The sequence below is a fragment of the Netta rufina genome, assembly GCF_964035555.1.
Source record: "Netta rufina genome assembly, chromosome: 14".
Lineage (NCBI taxonomy): Eukaryota > Metazoa > Chordata > Aves > Anseriformes > Anatidae > Netta > Netta rufina.
In genome coordinates, this window is record NC_140137.1 from 683,623 (window position 1) to 705,773 (window position 22,151).

Genomic DNA, 22,151 nt, shown 5'->3' on the forward strand with positions numbered 1-22,151 from the left:
GAAGATTAAGAAGCAAGCAGCTTGGATCCACAATTCAAGGGTGAAGAAGGCCCCGGCGAGGATATGGACCACCACTCCAATTGGACCAACAAAATTACGGTTTTCCAGATCCTAATGATTGCAGGGGTGCGGTTCTCGGATTTGGGGTGGGCAACTTGGGATGAGAACTTACACCTGACCTTAATACAAACAATTTCTCAAGTAACTCATAAGACAAACTGTTGGGTATGCACCCATGTGCCACAGCATGGGAATAAGGGTGTATCGTTAATTGGGATTCCCTTGCCTGCAAACTTATCTTGGACTAATTTGTGGGAAAACACGTCTTGGGGTCGAAAATATTAAGCAGTTTTGGAACTAGAAGTGAGTAGCTTCGTGCCGTTAGAATCCTATTATGTATGTGTACAAAGGTGTAACCCGCCTAAGGGTATAGGAAAACAGCATTGTATAAATACGGATACTACTTATGTGGGAAATCAGACATCTTGTAATTGAACAATTGATATTAGTACGACTAGCGGCTGGGCAAATTCAACCAGCTGGACGGTTCCAGAAGGAAAAGGGTGCTATTGGCTATGCAATGATACAGCCCATAAGGTCTTGCCTGAGAATTGGAAGGGAACTTGCACTCTTGGAGCGGTAGTCCCCAATATGACAGTACATGATGTAGTGCCTCGAGGTTACTTGAGAAATCATATCCGGAGAATCAGATGAAAAATTAACAATCCATTGGTAGAGAGACACACCCCTTTTCATAGTTTTGTGCGATGGTTTATCCCATGCTTAGGAGTGAGTGAATTGGAAAAGGCAATAGTTAATATTTCTGCGATTATAGAGAAGTTAGAAAACAAAATTCTGGATGCTATAAAGGCTCAACAAGAAGAGATATCTAGTTTATCACAGGTAGTATTACAAAATCGGATGGCCCTAGACTTGTTACTGGCCACTCAAGGGGGAGTCTGTACAGTAATAAACACAAGTTGTTGTATGTATGTAGATCAGAGTGGAAGGATCTCTACCGATCTGGAGGAAATATGGAAGCAGACAAGGATCCTACATGAGATCAGTAAAGATGATCTTTCATGAAGTTTTAGTGAACTATGGAATAAGTGAACCTCCTGGTTGCCCAATTTCCAATGGTTGAAACAAGTATTCATTGCTCTAATCGTATTAGTAGTGTTAGGAATATTTGTGTGCATGTTGTTTAGATGCCTGCTTTGTTGTGTTACTGTAAATAATGAAAGTATCTGATGCAAAAGAATTTGCATGGGAAAAGAAAAGGGGGGATTGATTAAGGAGGTATTGGGGAGGCAAGCACAATCCCCAGACAAGGACTGTATATCTCGAAACAAGACACTGGAACTCATGATAAGGAAGCGGCAGGCGGGCAGAGAAACAAATGTAAGGACTATAACTCTTGAAACTGGACACTGGGATTCATTATAAAGATACAACAAACGGGAGAATTAGCAACAACCAGCTCTTGCAATTAAGAAACATGCCAATTCAGCAGATTCCTGACCAAAGGTGAAAAGTACACTGTGAGGAAGACTCGGGGTCTTCCTCCCAAAGACCCCTGCCCACGTCCCAAAGACCCCTGCCCACAATTCTTGGAAGGCTCTGCGCAGGCGCAAGGTGCCAAAAGGCTAATTAGCATGAGAAGCGAGGGAAGGCGGGGATAGGTAATGCATATGTCTAGGTGCTTGTAGAATATTGATAGATTGATTGTATAAATTCAAGACTGCTTTCTGCTTTGGGTATGCACGATAGGTGGAGAGATCCCCCGTGCATCCAGCGCTGCAATAAAGAATATACCACTGAAAGGAATTTCGGCTTCGATCTTTGAATCAATTTGGCGACCCAGATGGGACAACCTCTCTGCCGGACTGCAGGACCTGCTGGGAACAGGACTCCCTAGGGTACCCCCGGGATTTCCCGGAGGGACTCCTCGACTCACCGGATCACTGCGGAGGCAGACAAGGACCCCATCATTGTAAGTGAGTATATTCTTTATTCTGGTTTGGTTTTCTGGTAGACCGGTCATCTGGAACTGTCTGTAAGTCAGAAGGTGATCTTCTGCGAGGCAGTGTTTGGTATATACTTTGTGGTTAGCACCATAAGTACATGTTTGGGGACCTTAAGGAAGGAGCTCGCTTTAAGGTCCATCTGGAATTGTGTTGTCTATTTCGGTTTTCTGACTCATGGAGTATGGTATTTAACTCTGGTTATTGTTACTGCGATTTTGGCTATTTTCCTGGTGGTAATAGTAGGTTCGTGGCATTGTTATAAGAAAGATATCGTTACGGTGTTACACAGTTCGGTTTTCTGACTTATCGCATGCGGAATTTGACTCTGACTATTGCTACTGTGATTTTGGCAATATTGCTGGTAATAGTAGTTTTGTGACATCGCTACTGAAAGATATTGCGTGCCCGTGTTTTTGTGAGTGATACGTTTTGTGATACGCTTTTGTAAGTAACATGTGTATTCTGAAAGTGTAAACTGGAAACTGGGGGGGCAAACAAGCAGTGAAATTTTAAAGAAAAGTGTGTTAGGATGTGTTTTAAGTCACTGGAAGGATATTGGAGGATCTGCCGGTGGAAGTGTGAACAGGAAAACATTGATAAAATATCGTAATCAGTGGTGGCCGCTTTATAAGCTGGAACGTGGAGAAAAGTGGCCCCTAAATGGAACTTTAAACTCTAATATTTTACTACAGTTAATGTTGATTTTTGAGAAGCAGAACAGGATGAAATGTTGTATACTAATGTTTCAGCATCTTGGTGGGAAAAGGTACGGAATTAAGTTGGCCCCTGACTGAACCTTTGATGTTGGCATTAGAGAAGTCCAGGCTGGAGAAAGATAAAGGAAGTGTTAAAAGGGTTGTTGAAAGTGTTAAAGGTGTTTGAAGTTGAATGAGCAGGGAAAGAGGATGTAGGAATGTTAATAGTTGTGCCTCTGCCCGAGGCAGAGATCTTAAAATCATGGGTGTTAGCCCTTTAGGGCAAAGGGACCATGATCGGTCCGAGAGAGTTGTCACAGAAACAGAAAAGCAGTCAACTCTTAAAACAACCTGAGTTCATGTGCGAGCTCAGATTGCTGATGGGACCGTTCAGGGAACTGTGGACAATTGCATTCCCCTGACCGACCCCCACTAAGACCCGAATCATCCTGAAAATTATGAACGGTTAAGTAAATACTAAAACCTGGATGAATTGGGAATTGAGAATATGCTTCCAACAAGGTCTAAAAGAAAGCCCTATGGAATTTTTGGATCAACTCTGAAATGTAATGAAAATAAATAAATAAATAAATAAATAAAACAAAATGGTTTGGACCTGGCTTTGGAGGACAAATTGACTAGCCTTTTCCTAGGGTAATCAACCCCTGATTTCAACAAGAATAACGGGGACCTGGGGAATCTACCCTAGCGGATCCTCCACTGGTTATAATGAAGCTAGGGGAGGAATGGAAGTGAAATTTCTTATTGCTATGGGGCAACGTATTCAGTTCTAAATCAAGCATTAATGCCTTCACAGAATTATTATGTTAGGGTAAAAGGTGTGTCGTGGTTTAACCCGGCCGGCAGCTAAACACCACGCAGCTGTTCGCTCCCCCTCCCCCTCCCTCTCTGGGACGGGGGAGAGAAATGGAAAGTGAAGCCCGTGAGTTGAGATAAAGACAGTTTAATAAGACAAAATTAATAATAATAATAATAATAATAATAATAATAATAATAATAATAATAATAATAATAATAATAATAATAATACAATGATGATAATAGTACCACTACTAATAATGTGTACAAACAAGTGATGCACAATGCAATTGCTCACCACCCGCTGACCGATGCCCAGCCTAACCCCGAGCAGTCCGGCCCCCTCCCCCTGGCTAGCCACCCCTATGTATTGTTTAGCCTGACGTCAGATGCTATGGAATACCCCTTTGGCTAGTTTGGGTCACCTGTCCTGGGTCTGTCCCCTCCCAGCTCTTACTGCACCCCCAGCCTGCCTGTTGGCAAGACAGAGCAAGAAGCTGAGATGTCCTTGGCTTGGTATAAGCACTGCTCTGCAACAATTGAAACATCGGGGTGTTATCAGCACTCTTCTCATCCTAAGCCAAAACATAGCATTCTACCAGCTACTAGGAAGAAAATTAACTCTGTTCTAACTGAAACCAGGACAAGGTGTAACCGAAAAGGCTTATTTTTGTGAACCTTTGAAGTACAAGTTAGGGAAACAATGGGGCATACACAGATTTTTATCTATGCCTAGCTCCTCATGGGCACTCTTAGGTAGAGATTTATTAGAGCAAGTAGGAGCAGAAATTGTCTTTGAAAAAGGGAAAATGGAATTAAGAACAGGAGAAGAACAACTAATAAATGTGTTAAGCTTGGCACTAATACAAACTGACCCTAAAAGTGAAATACCTTTAGAGACCACAGATCAAGTATGTCCAGGAGTTTGGGCTACCGAAGTCCCTGGAAGAGCTAAAAATGTGACCTTAATAATTATTAAATTAAAGCCAGGAGAGAAACCCGTTAAGGTTAAGTAATATCCTTTGAGGATAGAAGATAGGAAAGGAATTAAAGAGATAATTGATAAATTTTTACAGTATGGATTATTGATTGAATGCGAATCAGAATACAGTGCACCCATATTGCCAATTAAAAAGGCAGATGAAAAAGCTATAGGCTAGTTCAGGATTTGAGGGCCATAAATAAAATCACTGAGGATATACATCCAGTAGTGGCAAACCCTTATACTTTGCTGACTAAATTAAAGAATAGTCAAGTCTGGTTTACCGTACTGGATTTAAAAGATGCCTTCTTCTGCCTAGGCTTAGCCACAGAAAGCCAAAACCTATTCGCCTTTGAATGGGAAAATCCCGATTCAGGCAGAAAGACGCAGCTTACGTGGACATTACTACCTCAAGGATTCAAGAATAGCCCCGCTATTTTTGGAAACCAATTAGCAAGGGAACTCGAAACATGGATACCTCCGGACACTGAAGGTGCTTTGTTACAATATGTAGATGATCTCTTAATAGCTACCGAGACTAAAGGGAGTTGTATTCAATGGACTGTAAGTCGTCTTAATTTTCTGGGTTTAAATGGATATCGTCTCTTGACAGAAAGTCCGGCTGGCTCAACAAAGTGTGACCTATCTGGGATTTGACATTTCGGAAGGACAACGAGAACTAGGAACTGAACATAAGGAAGTCATTTGCCGGACTCCAGAACCTCAAATGGTAAAGGAGCTACAAACCTTTTTAGGAATGACAGGTTGGTGTCGCCTTTGGATTTATAATGATGGACTATTGGTAAAGCCTCTATGTGAATTGATAAAGATTAACCAGTCAAAGTTAGTCTGGACTGGAGAAGCACAAAAAGTCTTTAAACAACGTAAACAAGAATTGATGATTTTGAAATATCAAGCAATATTGGTAGAACAGGACGACGTGGAAATTGTGATCATTAATATTGTGAATCTAGCCTCTTTTCTTAGTGATGCTCCGGCACAACCTGTGATTCACGATTGTTTAGAAACTATAGAGACTGTGTATTCCAGCCGACCAGACCTTAAGGAGGAGCCCATGGAAGATGCGGAAGAAACTTGGTTCACGGATGGGAGCAGTTTTGTTACGCAAAGACAACGTAAAGCTGGATATGCTATAACAACTACTCAGCAGGTAATCGAGTCTAAGCCTTTACCCCCTGAAACATCAGCTCAAAAGGCGGAGATAGTTGCTCTCACGAGAGCATTGGAACTGGCAGCGGGAAAAAGGGTAAATATTTGGACAGATTCTAAATATACATTCGGCGTGGTACATGCTCATAGAGCAATTTGGAAAGACCATGGATTGCTGACCGCTCAGTGAAAACACAAAGTATGCTGAAGCAATTTTAAAATTGTTAGAGGCTGTAAAACAACCAGAAAAGGTAGCTATCATGCATTGTCAGGGACACCAAAAGGGGAACACCGATTTTGAAATTGGAAATCGATAGGCAGAGGCTAAGCAGGCAGCTGAAATAACTGAGGTGAAGGCATTGTCTTTGATACCAGACGGTAAAATCCAAACTATATCCAAATTATACAAAAGAAGACTTAAAATTAATTGAAGATTTGAAAGGTAAAATGAAACCAGATGGATGAGTATATTTAAAAGAGAAGCACATAGTAATACCCTCTAGTTTGACATGGCCCATAGTTCTTACAGAACACAATAAAACGCACTGGGGAGCTGGCACACTGCATAAGAGCCTGAGTCAGACATTAGTGGGACGATATGATAAAACAAGTAACTCAACAATGTAGCATTTGCTTACACAATAACCCCAATACCAAGAATAGAATAAAATTTGGAATAATCGGTAAAGGAAATTATTCGGGGCAACAGTGGCAAATTGATTTTTCAGAACTCCCTAGAAAAGGGGGGTATCATTATTTACTGGTTCTGACTGACACGTTTTCAGGAAGGCCTGAAGCCTTTCCCTGTCGAACAAACAAAGCAAGAGAAGTGGTTAAAGTCTTGTTAAATGAAATAATACCATGCTTTGGGATTCTAGTAGCAATGTCTTCTGATAGAGTTTCACATTCTTGTGCACAAGTGGTAGAACAGATAAGTAAGATTCTAAAGATAGATTGGCAACTGCATACTCCTTATAGACCACAGGCAAGTGGACAGGTAGAAAAAATGAACCATTTAATTAAACAATAAATAGCTACAATTGGATAAGAAGCTAATTTGTCATGGCCTCAATCCCTCCCTTTAGCATTACTTGGAATTAGAGTTAAACCTAGAATAAAAGGAAATTTGAGTCCCTTCAAAATCTTATATGCAAGGCCATAGCAATTTCTATTTAGTGGAGAGGACCTAGCGCAGTTAGGATCAGAATATTTGTATGCTCATATAACGGAACTTCAGAAACAATTAAATAAAGTACATAAATTTGTTTTAGGGACCAGGGCTAGAGGGTTGGATCAACCAATCCACCCCTTTAAGCTCGGGGATTATATATATATAAAGACTTTTTCAGGACAACCCGTGCAGGAAAAATGGAAGGAAAGTGGATGGGACCATACCAAGTATTACTGACAACACACACCGCCATGAAGATTAAGAAGCAAGCAGCTTGGATCCACAATTCAAGGGTGAAGAAGGCCCCGGCGAGGATATGGACCACCACTCCAATTGGACCAACAAAATTACGGTTTTCCAGATCCTAATGATTGCAGGGGTGCGGTTCTCGGATTTGGGGTGGGCAACTTGGGATGAGAACTTACACCTGACCTTAATACAAACAATTTCTCAAGTAACTCATAAGACGAACTGTTGGGTATGCACCCATGTGCCACAGCATGGGAATAAGGGTGTATCGTTAATTGGGATTCCCTTGCCTGCAAACTTATCTTGGACTAATTTGCGGGAAAACACATCTTGGGGTCGAAAATATTAAGCAGTTTTGGAACTAGAAGTGAGTAGCTTCGTGCCGTTAGAATCCTATTATGTATGTGTACAAAGGTGTAACCCGCCTAAGGGTATAGGAAAACAGCATTGTATAAATACGGATACTACTTATGTGGGAAATCAGACATCTTGTAATTGAACAATTGATATTAGTACGACTAGCGGCTGGGCAAATTCAACCAGCTGGACGGTTCCAGAAGGAAAAGGGTGCTATTGGCTATGCAATGATACAGCCCATAAGGTCTTGCCTGAGAATTGGAAGGGAACTTGCACTCTTGGAGCGGTAGTCCCCAATATGACAGTACATGATGTAGTGCCTCGAGGTTACTTGAGAAATCATATCCGGAGAATCAGATGAAAAATTAACAATCCATTGGTAGAGAGACACACCCCTTTTCATAGTTTTGTGCGATGGTTTATCCCATGGTTAGGAGTGAGTGAATTGGAAAAGGCAATAGTTAATATTTCTGCAATTATAGAGAAGTTAGAAAACAAAATTCTGGATGCTATAAAGGCTCAACAAGAAGAGATATCTAGTTTATCACAGGTAGTATTACAAAATCGGATGGCCCTAGACTTGTTACTGGCCACTCAAGGGGGAGTCTGTACAGTAATAAACACAAGTTGTTGTATGTATGTAGATCAGAGTGGAAGGATCTCTACCGACCTGGAAGAAATATGGAAGCAGACAAGGATCCTCCATGAGATCAGTAAAGATGATCTTTCATGGAGTTTTAGTGAACTATGGAATAAGTGAACCTCCTGGTTGCCCAATTTCCAATGGTTGAAACAAGTATTCATTGCTCTAATCGTATTAGTAGTGTTAGGAATATTTGTGTGCATGTTGTTTAGATGCCTGCTTTGTTGTGTTACTGTAAATAATGAAAGTATCTGATGCAAAAGAATTTGCATGGGAAAAGAAAAGGGGGGATTGATTAAGGAGGTATTGGGGAGGCAAGGACAATCCCCAGACAAGGACTGTATATCTCGAAACAAGACACTGGAACTCATGATAAGGAAGCGGCAGGCGGGCAGAGAAACAAATGTAAGGACTATAACTCTTGAAACTGGACACTGGAATTCATTATAAAGATACAACAAACGGGAGAATTAGCAACAACCAGCTCTTGCAATTAAGAAACATGCCAATTCAGCAGATTCCTGACCAAAGGTGAAAAGTACACTGTGAGGAAGACTCGGGGTCTTCCTCCCAAAGACCCCTGCCCACGTCCCAAAGACCCCTGCCCACAATTCTTGGAAGGCTCTGCGCAGGCGCAAGGTGCCAAAAGGCTAATTAGCATGAGAAGCGAGGGAAGGCGGGGATAGGTAATGCATATGTCTAGGTGCTTGTAGAATATTGATAGATTGATTGTATAAATTCAAGACTGCTTTCTGCTTTGGGTATGCACGATAGGTGGAGAGATCCCCCGTGCATCCAGCGCTGCAATAAAGAATATACCACTGAAAGGAATTTCGGCTTCGATCTTTGAATCAATTTGGCGACCCAGATGGGACAACCTCTCTGCCGGACTGCAGGACCTGCTGGGAACAGGACTCCCTAGGGTACCCCCGGGATTTCCCGGAGGGACTCCTCGACTCACCGGATCACTGCGGAGGCAGACAAGGACCCCATCATTGTAAGTGAGTATATTCTTTATTCTGGTTTGGTTTTCTGGTAGACCGGTCATCTGGAACTGTCTGTAAGTCAGAAGGTGATGTTCTGCGAGGCAGTGTTTGGTATATACTTTGTGGTTAGCACCATAAGTACATGTTTGGGGACCTTAAGGAAGGAGCTCGCTTTAAGGTCCATCTGGAATTGTGTTGTCTATTTCGGTTTTCTGACTCATGGAGTATGGTATTTAACTCTGGTTATTGTTACTGCGATTTTGGCTATTTTCCTGGTGGTAATAGTAGGTTCGTGGCATTGTTATAAGAAAGATATCGTTACGGTGTTACACAGTTCGGTTTTCTGACTTATCGCATGTGGAATTTGACTCTGACTATTGTTACTGTGATTTTGGCAATATTGCTGGTAATAGTAGTTTTGTGGCATCGCTACTGAAAGATATTGCGTGCCCGTGTTTTTGTGAGTGATACGTTTTGTGATACGCTTTTGTAAGTAACATGTGTATTCTGAAAGTGTAAACTGGAAACTGGGGGGGCAAACAAGCAGTGAAATTTTAAAGAAAAGTGTGTTAGGCTGTGTTTTAAGTCACTGGAAGGATATTGGAGGATCTGCCGGTGGAAGTGTGAACAGGAAAACATTGATAAAATATCGTAATCAGTGGTGGCCGCTTTATAAGCTGGAATGTGGAGAAAAGTGGCCCCTAAATGGAACTTTAAACTCTAATATTTTACTACAGTTAATGTTGATTTTTGAGAAGCAGAACAGGATGAAATGTTGTATACTGATGTTTCAGCATCTTGGTGGGAAAAGGTACGGAATTAAGTTGGCCCCTGACTGAACCTTTGATGTTGGCATTAGAGAAGTCCAGGCTGGAGAAAGATAAAGGAAGTGTTAAAAGGGTTGTTGAAAGTGTTAAAGGTGTTTGAAGTTGAATGAGCAGGGAAAGAGGATGTAGGAATGTTAATAGTTGTGCCTCTGCCCAAGGCAGAGATCTTAAAATCAGGGGTGTTAGCCCTTTAGGGCAAAGGGACCATGATCGGTCCGAGAGAGTTGTCACAGAAACAGAAAAGCAGTCAACTCTTAAAACAACCTGAGTTCATGTGCGAGCTCAGATTGCTGATGGGACCGTTCAGGGAACTGTGGACAATTGCATTCCCCTGACCGACCCCCACTAAGACCCGAATCATCCTGAAAATTATGAACGGTTAAGTAAATACTAAAACCTGGATGAATTGGGAATTGAGAATATGCTTCCAACAAGGTCTAAAAGAAAGCCCTATGGAATTTTTGGACCAACTCCGAAATGTAATGAAAATAAATAAATAAATAAATAAAACAAAACGGTTTGGACCTGGCTTTGGAGGACAAATTGACTAGCCTTTTCCTAGGGTAATCAACCCCTGATTTCAACAGGAATAACGGGGACCTGGGGAATCTACCCTAGCGGATCCTCCACTGGTTATAATGAAGCTAGGGGAGGAATGGAAGTGAAATTTCTTATTGCTATGGGGCAACGTATTCAGTTCTAAATCAAGCATTAATGCCTTCACAGAATTATTATGTTAGGGTAAAAGGCGTGTCGTGGTTTAACCCGGCCGGCAGCTAAACACCACGCAGCTGTTCGCTCGCCCTCCCCCTCCCTCCCTGGGACGGGGGAGAGAAATGGAAAGTGAAGCCCGTGAGTTGAGATAAAGACAGTTTAATAAGACAAAATAATAATAATAATAATAATAATAATAATAATAATAATAATAATAATAATAATAATAATAATACAATGATGATAATAGTACCACTACTAATAATGTGTACAAACAAGTGATGCACAATGCAATTGCTCACCACCCGCTGACCGATGCCCAGCCTAACCCCGAGCAGTCCGGCCCCCTCCCCCTGGCTAGCCACCCCTATGTATTGTTTAGCCTGACGTCAGATGCTATGGAATACCCCTTTGGCTAGTTTGGGTCACCTGTCCTGGGTCTGTCCCCTCCCAGCTCTTACTGCACCCCCAGCCTGCCTGTTGGCAGGACAGAGCAAGAAGCTGAGATGTCCTTGGCTTGGTATAAGCATTGCTCTGCAACAATTAAAACATCGGGGTGTTATCAGCACTCTTCTCATCCTAAGCCAAAACATAGCATTCTACCAGCTACTAGGAAGAAAATTAACTCTGTTCTAACTGAAACCAGGACAAGGTGTAACCGAAAAGGCTTATTTTTGTGAACCTTTGAAGTACAAGTTAGGGAAACAATGGGGCATACACAGATTTTTATCTATGCCTAGCTCCTCATGGGCACTCTTAGGTAGAGATTTATTAGAGCAAGTAGGAGCAGAAATTGTCTTTGAAAAAGGGAAAATGGAATTAAGAACAGGAGAAGAACAAGTAATAAATGTGTTAAGCTTGGCACTAATACAAACTGACCCTAAAAGTGAAATACCTTTAGAGACCACAGATCAAGTATGTCCAGGAGTTTGGGCTACCGAAGTCCCTGGAAGAGCTAAAAATGTGACCTTAATAATTATTAAATTAAAGCCAGGAGAGAAACCCGTTAAGGTTAAGTAATATCCTTTGAGGATAGAAGATAGGAAAGGAATTAAAGAGATAATTGATAAATTTTTACAGTATGGATTATTGATTGAATGCGAATCAGAATACAGTGCACCCATATTGCCAATTAAAAAGGCAGATGAAAAAGCTATAGGCTAGTTCAGGATTTGAGGGCCATAAATAAAATCACTGAGGATATACATCCAGTAGTGGCAAACCCTTATACTTTGCTGACTAAATTAAAGAATAGTCAAGTCTGGTTTACCGTACTGGATTTAAAAGATGCCTTCTTCTGCCTAGGCTTAGCCACAGAAAGCCAAAACCTATTCGCCTTTGAATGGGAAAATCCCGATTCAGGCAGAAAGACGCAGCTTACGTGGACATTACTACCTCAAGGATTCAAGAATAGCCCCGCTATTTTTGGAAACCAATTAGCAAGGGAACTCGAAACATGGATACCTCCGGACACTGAAGGTGCTTTGTTACAATATGTAGATGATCTCTTAATAGCTACCGAGACTAAAGGGAGTTGTATTCAATGGACTATAAGTCGTCTTAATTTTCTGGGTTTAAATGGATATCAAGTCTCTTGACAGAAAGTCCGGCTGGCTCAACAAAGTGTGACCTATCTGGGATTTGACATTTCGGAAGGACAACGAGAACTAGGAACTGAACATAAGGAAGTCATTTGCCGGACTCCAGAACCTCAAATGGTAAAGGAGCTACAAACCTTTTTAGGAATGACAGGTTGGTGTCGCCTTTGGATTTATAATGATGGACTATTGGTAAAGCCTCTATGTGAATTGATAAAGATTAACCAGTCAAAGTTAGTCTGGACTGGAGAAGCACAAAAAGCCTTTAAACAACTTAAACAAGAATTGATGATTTTGAAATATCAAGCAATATTGGTAGAACAGGACGACGTGGAAATTGTGATAATTAATATTGTGAATCTAGCCTCTTTTCTTAGTGATGCTCCGGCACAACCTGTGATTCACGATTGTTTAGAAACTATAGAGACTGTGTATTCCAGCCGACCAGACCTTAAGGAGGAGCCCATGGAAGATGCGGAAGAAACTTGGTTCACGGATGGGAGCAGTTTTGTTACGCAAAGACAACGTAAAGCTGGATATGCTATAACAACTACTCAGCAGGTAATCGAGTCTAAGCCTTTACCCCCTGGAACATCAGCTCAAAAGGCGGAGATAGTTGCTCTCACGAGAGCATTGGAACTGGCAGCGGGAAAAAGGGTAAATATTTGGACAGATTCTAAATATACATTCGGCGTGGTACATGCTCATAGAGCAATTTGGAAAGACCATGGATTGCTGACCGCTCAGTGAAAACACAAAGTATGCTGAAGCAATTTTAAAATTGTTAGAGGCTGTAAAACAACCAGAAAAGGTAGCTATCATGCATTGTCAGGGACACCAAAAGGGGAACACCGATTTTGAAATTGGAAATCGATTGGCAGAGGCTAAGCAGGCAGCTGAAATAACTGAGGTGAAGGCATTGTCTTTGATACCAGACGGTAAAATCCAAACTATATCCAAATTATAGAAAAGAAGACTTAAAATTAATTGAAGATTTGAAAGGTAAAATGAAACCAGATGGATGAGTATATTTAAAAGAGAAGCACATAGTAATACCCTCTAGTTTGACATGGCCCATAGTTCTTACAGAACACAATAAAACGCACTGGGGAGCTGGCACACTGCATAAGAGCCTGAGTCAGACATTAGTGGGACGATATGATAAAACAAGTAACTCAACAATGTAGCATTTGCTTACACAATAACCCCAATACCAAGAATAGAATAAAATTTGGAATAATCGGTAAAGGAAATTATTCGGGGCAACAGTGGCAAATTGATTTTTCAGAACTCCCTAGAAAAGGGGGGTATCATTATTTACTGGTTCTGACTGACATGTTTTCAGGAAGGCCTGAAGCCTTTCCCTGTCGAACAAACAAAGCAAGAGAAGTGGTTAAAGTCTTGTTAAATGAAATAATACCATGCTTTGGGATTCTAGTAGCAATGTCTTCTGATAGAGTTTCACATTCTTGTGCACAAGTGGTAGAACAGATAAGTAAGATTCTAAAGATAGATTGGCAACTGCATACTCCTTATAGACCACAGGCAAGTGGACAGGTAGAAAAAATGAACCATTTAATTAAACAATAAATAGCTACAATTGGATAAGAAGCTAATTTGTCATGGCCTCAATCCCTCCCTTTAGCATTACTTGGAATTAGAGTTAAACCTAGAATAAAAGGAAATTTGAGTCCCTTCAAAATCTTATATGCAAGGCCATAGCAATTTCTATTTAGTGGAGAGGACCTAACGCAGTTAGGATCAGAATATTTGTATGCTCATATAACGGAACTTCAGAAACAATTAAATAAAGTACATAAATTTGTTTTAGGGACCAGGGCTAGAGGGTTGGATCAACCAATCCACCCCTTTAAGCTCGGGGATTATATATATATAAAGACTTTTTCAGGACAACCCGTGCAGGAAAAATGGAAGGAAAGTGGATGGGACCATACCAAGTATTACTGACAACACACACCGCCATGAAGATTAAGAAGCAAGCAGCTTGGATCCACAATTCAAGGGTGAAGAAGGCCCCGGCGAGGATATGGACCACCACTCCAATTGGACCAACAAAATTACGGTTTTCCAGATCCTAATGATTGCAGGGGTGCGGTTCTCGGATTTGGGGTGGGCAACTTGGGATGAGAACTTACACCTGACCTTAATACAAACAATTTCTCAAGTAACTCATAAGACGAACTGTTGGGTATGCACCCATGTGCCACAGCATGGGAATAAGGGTGTATCGTTAATTGGGATTCCCTTGCCTGCAAACTTATCTTGGACTAATTTGCGGGAAAACACATCTTGGGGTCGAAAATATTAAGCAGTTTTGGAACTAGAAGTGAGTAGCTTCATGCCGTTAGAATCCTATTATGTATGTGTACAAAGGTGTAACCCGCCTAAGGGTATAGGAAAACAGCATTGTATAAATACGGATACTACTTCTGTGGGAAATCAGACATCTTGTAATTGAACAATTGATATTAGTACGACTAGCGGCTGGGCAAATTCAACCAGCTGGACGGTTCCAGAAGGAAAAGGGTGCTATTGGCTATGCAATGATACAGCCCGTAAGGTCTTGCCTGAGAATTGGAAGGGAACTTGCACTCTTGGAGCGGTAGTCCCCAATATGACAGTACATGATGTAGTGCCTCGAGGTTACTTGAGAAATCATATCCGGAGAATCAGATGAAAAATTAACAATCCATTGGTAGAGAGACACACCCCTTTTCATAGTTTTGTGCGATGGTTTATCCCATGCTTAGGAGTGAGTGAATTGGAAAAGGCAATAGTTAATATTTCTGCGATTATAGAGAAGTTAGAAAACAAAATTCTGGATGCTATAAAGGCTCAACAAGAAGAGATATCTAGTTTATCACAGGTAGTATTACAAAATCGGATGGCCCTAGACTTGTTACTGGCCACTCAAGGGGGAGTCTGTACAGTAATAAACACAAGTTGTTGTATGTATGTAGATCAGAGTGGAAGGATCTCTACCGACCTGGAAGAAATATGGAAGCAGACAAGGATCCTCCATGAGATCAGTAAAGATGATCTTTCATGGAGTTTTAGTGAACTATGGAATAAGTGAACCTCCTGGTTGCCCAATTTCCAATGGTTGAAACAAGTATTCATTGCTCTAATCGTATTAGTAGTGTTAGGAATATTTGTGTGCATGTTGTTTAGATGCCTGCTTTGTTGTGTTACTGTAAATAATGAAAGTATCTGATGCAAAAGAATTTGCATGGGAAAAGAAAAGGGGGGGATTGATTAAGGAGGTATTGGGGAGGCAAGGACAATCCCCAGACAAGGACTGTATATCTCGAAACAAGACACTGGAACTCATGATAAGGAAGCGGCAGGCGGACAGAGAAATGAATGTAAGGACTATAAATCCCGAAACTGGACATTGGAATTCATTATAAAGATACAACAAACGGGAGAATTAGCAACAACCAGCTCTTGCAATTAAGAAACATGCCAATTCAGCAGATTCCTGACCAAAGGTGAAAAGTACACTGTGAGGAAGACTCGGGGTCTTCCTCCCAAAGACCCCTGCCCACGTCCCAAAGACCCCTGCCCACAATTCTTGGAAGGCTCTGCGCAGGCGCAAGGTGCCAAAAGGCTAATTAGCATGAGAAGCGAGGGAAGGCGGGGATAGGTAATGCATATGTCTAGGTGCTTGTAGAATATTGATAGATTGATTGTATAAATTCAAGACTGCTTTCTGCTTTGGGTATGCACGATAGGTGGAGAGATCCCCCGTGCATCCAGCGCTGCAATAAAGAATATACCACTGAAAGGAATTTCGGCTTCGATCTTTGAATCAATTTGGCGACCCAGATGGGACAACCTCTCTGCCGGACTGCAGGACCTGCTGGGAACAGGACTCCCTAGGGTACCCCCGGGATTTCCCGGAGGGACTCCTCGACTCACCGGATCACTGCGGAGGCAGACAAGGACCCCATCATTGTAAGTGAGTATATTCTTTATTCTGGTTTGGTTTTCTGGTAGACCGGTCATCTGGAACTGTCTGTAAGTCAGAAGGTGATGTTCTGCGAGGCAGTGTTTGGTATATACTTTGTGGTTAGCACCATAAGTACATGTTTGGGGACCTTAAGGAAGGAGCTCGCTTTAAGGTCCATCTGGAATTGTGTTGTCTATTTCGGTTTTCTGACTCATGGAGTATGGTATTTAACTCTGGTTATTGTTACTGCGATTTTGGCTATTTTCCTGGTGGTAATAGTAGGTTCGTGGCATTGTTATAAGAAAGATATCGTTACGGTGTTACACAGTTCGGTTTTCTGACTTATCGCATGTGGAATTTGACTCTGACTATTGTTACTGTGATTTTGGCAATATTGCTGGTAATAGTAGTTTTGTGGCATCGCTACTGAAAGATATTGCGTGCCCGTGTTTTTGTGAGTGATACGTTTTGTGATACGCTTTTGTAAGTAACATGTGTATTCTGAAAGTGTAAACTGGAAACTGGGGGGGCAAACAAGCAGTGAAATTTTAAAGAAAAGTGTGTTAGGATGTGTTTTAAGTCAGTGGAAGGATATTGGAGGATCTGCCGGTGGAAGTGTGAACAGGAAAACATTGATAAAATATCGTAATCAGTGGTGGCCGCTTTATAAGCTGGAATGTGGAGAAAAGTGGCCCCTAAATGGAACTTTAAACTCTAATATTTTGCTACAGTTAATGTTGATTTTTGAGAAGCAGAACAGGATGAAATGTTGTATACTGATGTTTCAGCATCTTGGTGGGAAAAGGTACGGAATTAAGTTGGCCCCTGACTGAACCTTTGATGTTGGCATTAGAGAAGTCCAGGCTGGAGAAAGATAAAGGAAGTGTTAAAAGGGTTGTTGAAAGTGTTAAAGGTGTTTGAAGTTGAATGAGCAGGGAAAGAGGATGTAGGAATGTTAATAGTTGTGCCTCTGCCCAAGGCAGAGATCTTAAAATCAGGGGTGTTAGCCCTTTAGGGCAAAGGGACCATGATCGGTCCGAGAGAGTTGTCACAGAAACAGAAAAGCAGTCAACTCTTAAAACAACCTGAGTTCATGTGCGAGCTCAGATTGCTGATGGGACCGTTCAGGGAACTGTGGACAATTGCATTCCCCTGACCGACCCCCACTAAGACCCGAATCATCCTGAAAATTATGAACGGTTAAGTAAATACTAAAACCTGGATGAATTGGGAATTGAGAATATGCTTCCAACAAGGTCTAAAAGAAAGCCCTATGGAATTTTTGGACCAACTCTGAAATGTAATGAAAATAAATAAATAAATAAATAAAACAAAACGGTTTGGACCTGGCTTTGGAGGACAAATTGACTAGCCTTTTCCTAGGGTAATCAACCCCTGATTTCAACAGGAATAACGGGGACCTGGGGAATCTACCCTAGCGGATCCTCCACTGGTTATAATGAAGCTAGGGGAGGAATGGAAGTGAAATTTCTTATTGCTATGGGGCAACGTATTCAGTTCTAAATCAAGCATTAATGCCTTCACAGAATTATTATGTTAGGGTAAAAGGCGTGTCGTGGTTTAACCCGGCCGGCAGCTAAACACCACGCAGCTGTTCGCTCGCCCTCCCCCTCCCTCCCTGGGACGGGGGAGAGAAATGGAAAGTGAAGCCCGTGAGTTGAGATAAAGACAGTTTAATAAGACAAAATAATAATAATAATAATAATAATAATAATAATAATAATAATAATAATACAATGATGATAATAGTACCACTACTAATAATGTGTACAAACAAGTGATGCACAATGCAATTGCTCACCACCCGCTGACCGATGCCCAGCCTAACCCCGAGCAGTCCGGCCCCGTCCCCCTGGCTAGCCACCCCTATGTATTGTTTAGCCTGATGTCAGATGCTATGGAATACCCCTTTGGCTAGTTTGGGTCACCTGTCCTGGGTCTGTCCCCTCCCAGCTCTTACTGCACCCCCAGCCTGCCTGTTGGCAAGACAGAGCAAGAAGCTGAGATGTCCTTGGCTTGGTATAAGCACTGCTCTGCAACAATTGAAACATCGGGGTGTTATCAGCACTCTTCTCATCCTAAGCCAAAACATAGCATTCTACCAGCTACTAGGAAGAAAATTAACTCTGTTCTAACTGAAACCAGGACAAGGTGTAACCGAAAAGGCTTATTTTTGTGAACCTTTGAAGTACAAGTTAGGGAAACAATGGGGCATACGCAGATTTTTATCTATGCCTAGCTCCTCATGGGCACTCTTAGGTAGAGATTTATTAGAGCAAGTAGGAGCAGAAATTGTCTTTGAAAAAGGGAAAATGGAATTAAGAACAGGAGAAGAACAACTAATAAATGTGTTAAGCTTGGCACTAATACAAACTGACCCTAAAAGTGAAATACCTTTAGAGACCACAGATCAAGTATGTCCAGGAGTTTGGGCTACCGAAGTCCCTGGAAGAGCTAAAAATGTGACCTTAATAATTATTAAATTAAAGCCAGGAGAGAAACCCGTTAAGGTTAAGTAATATCCTTTGAGGATAGAAGATAGGAAAGGAATTAAAGAGATAATTGATAAATTTTTACAGTATGGATTATTGATTGAATGCGAATCAGAATACAGTGCACCCATATTGCCAATTAAAAAGGCAGATGAAAAAGCTATAGGCTAGTTCAGGATTTGAGGGCCATAAATAAAATCACTGAGGATATACATCCAGTAGTGGCAAACCCTTATACTTTGCTGACTAAATTAAAGAATAGTCAAGTCTGGTTTACCGTACTGGATTTAAAAGATGCCTTCTTCTGCCTAGGCTTAGCCACAGAAAGCCAAAACCTATTCGCCTTTGAATGGGAAAATCCCGATTCAGGCAGAAAGACGCAGCTTACGTGGACATTACTACCTCAAGGATTCAAGAATAGCCCCGCTATTTTTGGAAACCAATTAGCAAGGGAACTCGAAACATGGATACCTCCGGACACTGAAGGTGCTTTGTTACAATATGTAGATGATCTCTTAATAGCTACCGAGACTAAAGGGAGTTGTATTCAATGGACTATAAGTCGTCTTAATTTTCTGGGTTTAAATGGATATCAAGTCTCTTGACAGAAAGTCCAGCTGGCTCAACAAAGTGTGACCTATCTGGGATTTGACATTTCGGAAGGACAACGAGAACTAGGAACTGAACATAAGGAAGTCATTTGCCGGACTCCAGAACCTCAAATGGTAAAGGAGCTACAAACCTTTTTAGGAATGACAGGTTGGTGTCGCCTTTGGATTTATAATGATGGACTATTGGTAAAGCCTCTATGTGAGTTGATAAAGATTAACCAGTCAAAGTTAGTCTGGACTGGAGAAGCACAAAAAGCCTTTAAACAACTTAAACAAGAATTGATGATTTTGAAATATCAAGCAATATTGGTAGAACAGGACGACGTGGAAATTGTGATAATTAATATTGTGAATCTAGCCTCTTTTCTTAGTGATGCTCCGGCACAACCTGTGATTCACGATTGTTTAGAAACTATAGAGACTGTGTATTCCAGCCGACCAGACCTTAAGGAGGAGCCCATGGAAGATGCGGAAGAAACTTGGTTCACGGATGGGAGCAGTTTTGTTACGCAAAGACAACGTAAAGCTGGATATGCTATAACAACTACTCAGCAGGTAATCGAGTCTAAGCCTTTACCCCCTGGAACATCAGCTCAAAAGGCGGAGATAGTTGCTCTCACGAGAGCATTGGAACTGGCAGCGGGAAAAAGGGTAAATATTTGGACAGATTCTAAATATACATTCGGCATGGTACATGCTCATGGAGCAATTTGGAAAGAACACGGATTGCTGACCGCTCAGTGAAAACACAAAGTATGCTGAAGAAATTTTAAAATTGTTAGAGGCTGTAAAACAACCAGAAAAGGTAGCTATCGTGCATTGTCAGGGACACCAAAAGGGGAATACCGATTTTGAAATTGGAAAATCGATTGGCAGAGGCTAAGCAGGCAGCTGAAATAACTGAGGTGAAGGCATTGTCTTTGATACCAGACGGTAAAATCCAAACTATATCCAAATTATAGAAAAGAAGACTTAAAATTAATTGAAGATTTGAAAGGTAAAATGAAACCAGATGGATGAGTATATTTAAAAGAGAAGCACATAGTAATACCCTCTAGTTTGACATGGCCCATAGTTCTTACAGAACACAATAAAACGCACTGGGGAGCTGGCACACTGCATAAGAGCCTGAGTCAGACATTAGTGGGACGATATGATAAAACAAGTAACTCAACAATGTAGCATTTGCTTACACAATAACCCCAATACCAAGGATAGAATAAAATTTGGAATAATCGGTAAAGGAAATTATTCGGGGCAACAGTGGCAAATTGATTTTTCAGAACTCCCTAGAAAAGGGGGGTATCATTATTTACTGGTTCTGACTGAGACGTTTTCAGGAAGGCCTGAAGCCTTTCCCTGTCGAACAAACAAAGCAAGAGAAGTGGTTAAAGTCTTGTTAAATGAAATAATACCATGCTTTGGGATTCTAGTAGCAATGTCTTCTGATAGAGTTTCACATTCTTGTGCACAAGTGGTAGAACAGATAAGTAAGATTCTAAAGATAGATTGGCAACTGCATACTCCTTATAGACCACAGGCAAGTGGACAGGTAGAAAAAATTGAACCATTTAATTAAACAATAAATAGCTAAAATTGGATAAGAAGCTAATTTGTCATGGCCTCAATCCCTCCCTTTAGCATTACTTGGAATTAGAGTTAAACCTAGAATAAAAGGAAATTTGAGTCCCTTCAAAATCTTATATGCAAGGCCATAGCAATTTCTATTTAGTGGAGAGGACCTAACGCAGTTAGGATCAGAATATTTGTATGCTCATATAACGGAACTTCAGAAACAATTAAATAAAGTACATAAATTTGTTTTAGGGACCAGGGCTAGAGGGTTGGATCAACCAATCCACCCCTTTAAGCTCGGGGATTATATATATATAAAGACTTTTTCAGGACAACCCGTGCAGGAAAAATGGAAGGAAAGTGGATGGGACCATACCAAGTATTACTGACAACACACACCGCCATGAAGATTAAGAAGCAAGCAGCTTGGATCCACAATTCAAGGGTGAAGAAGGCCCCGGCGAGGATATGGACCACCACTCCAATTGGACCAACAAAATTACGGTTTTCCAGATCCTAATGATTGCAGGGGTGCGGTTCTCGGATTTGGGGTGGGCAACTTGGGATGAGAACTTACACCTGACCCTAATACAAATAATTTCTCAAGTAACTCATAAGACGAACTGTTGGGTATGCACCCATCTGCCACAGCATGGGAATAAGGGTGTATCGTTAATTGGGATTCCCTTGCCTGCAAACTTATCTTGGACTAATTTGTGGGAAAACACGTCTTGGGGTCGAAAATATTAAGCAGTTTTGGAACTAGAAGTGAGTAGCTTCGTGCCGTTAGAATCCTATTATGTATGTGTACAAAGGTGTAACCCGCCTAAGGGTATAGGAAAACAGCATTGTATAAATACGGATACTACTTATGTGGGAAATCAGACATCTTGTAATTGAACAATTGATATTAGTACGACTAGCGGCTGGGCAAATTCAACCAGCTGGACGGTTCCAGAAGGAAAAGGGTGCTATTGGCTATGCAATGATACAGCCCGTAAGGTCTTGCCTGAGAATTGGAAGGGAACTTGCACTCTTGGAGCGGTAGTCCCCAATATGACAGTACATGATGTAGTGCCTCGAGGTTACTTGAGAAATCATATCCGGAGAATCAGATGAAAAATTAACAATCCATTGGTAGAGAGACACACCCCTTTTCATAGTTTTGTGCGATGGTTTATCCCATGGTTAGGAGTGAGTGAATTGGAAAAGGCAATAGTTAATATTTCTGCAATTATAGA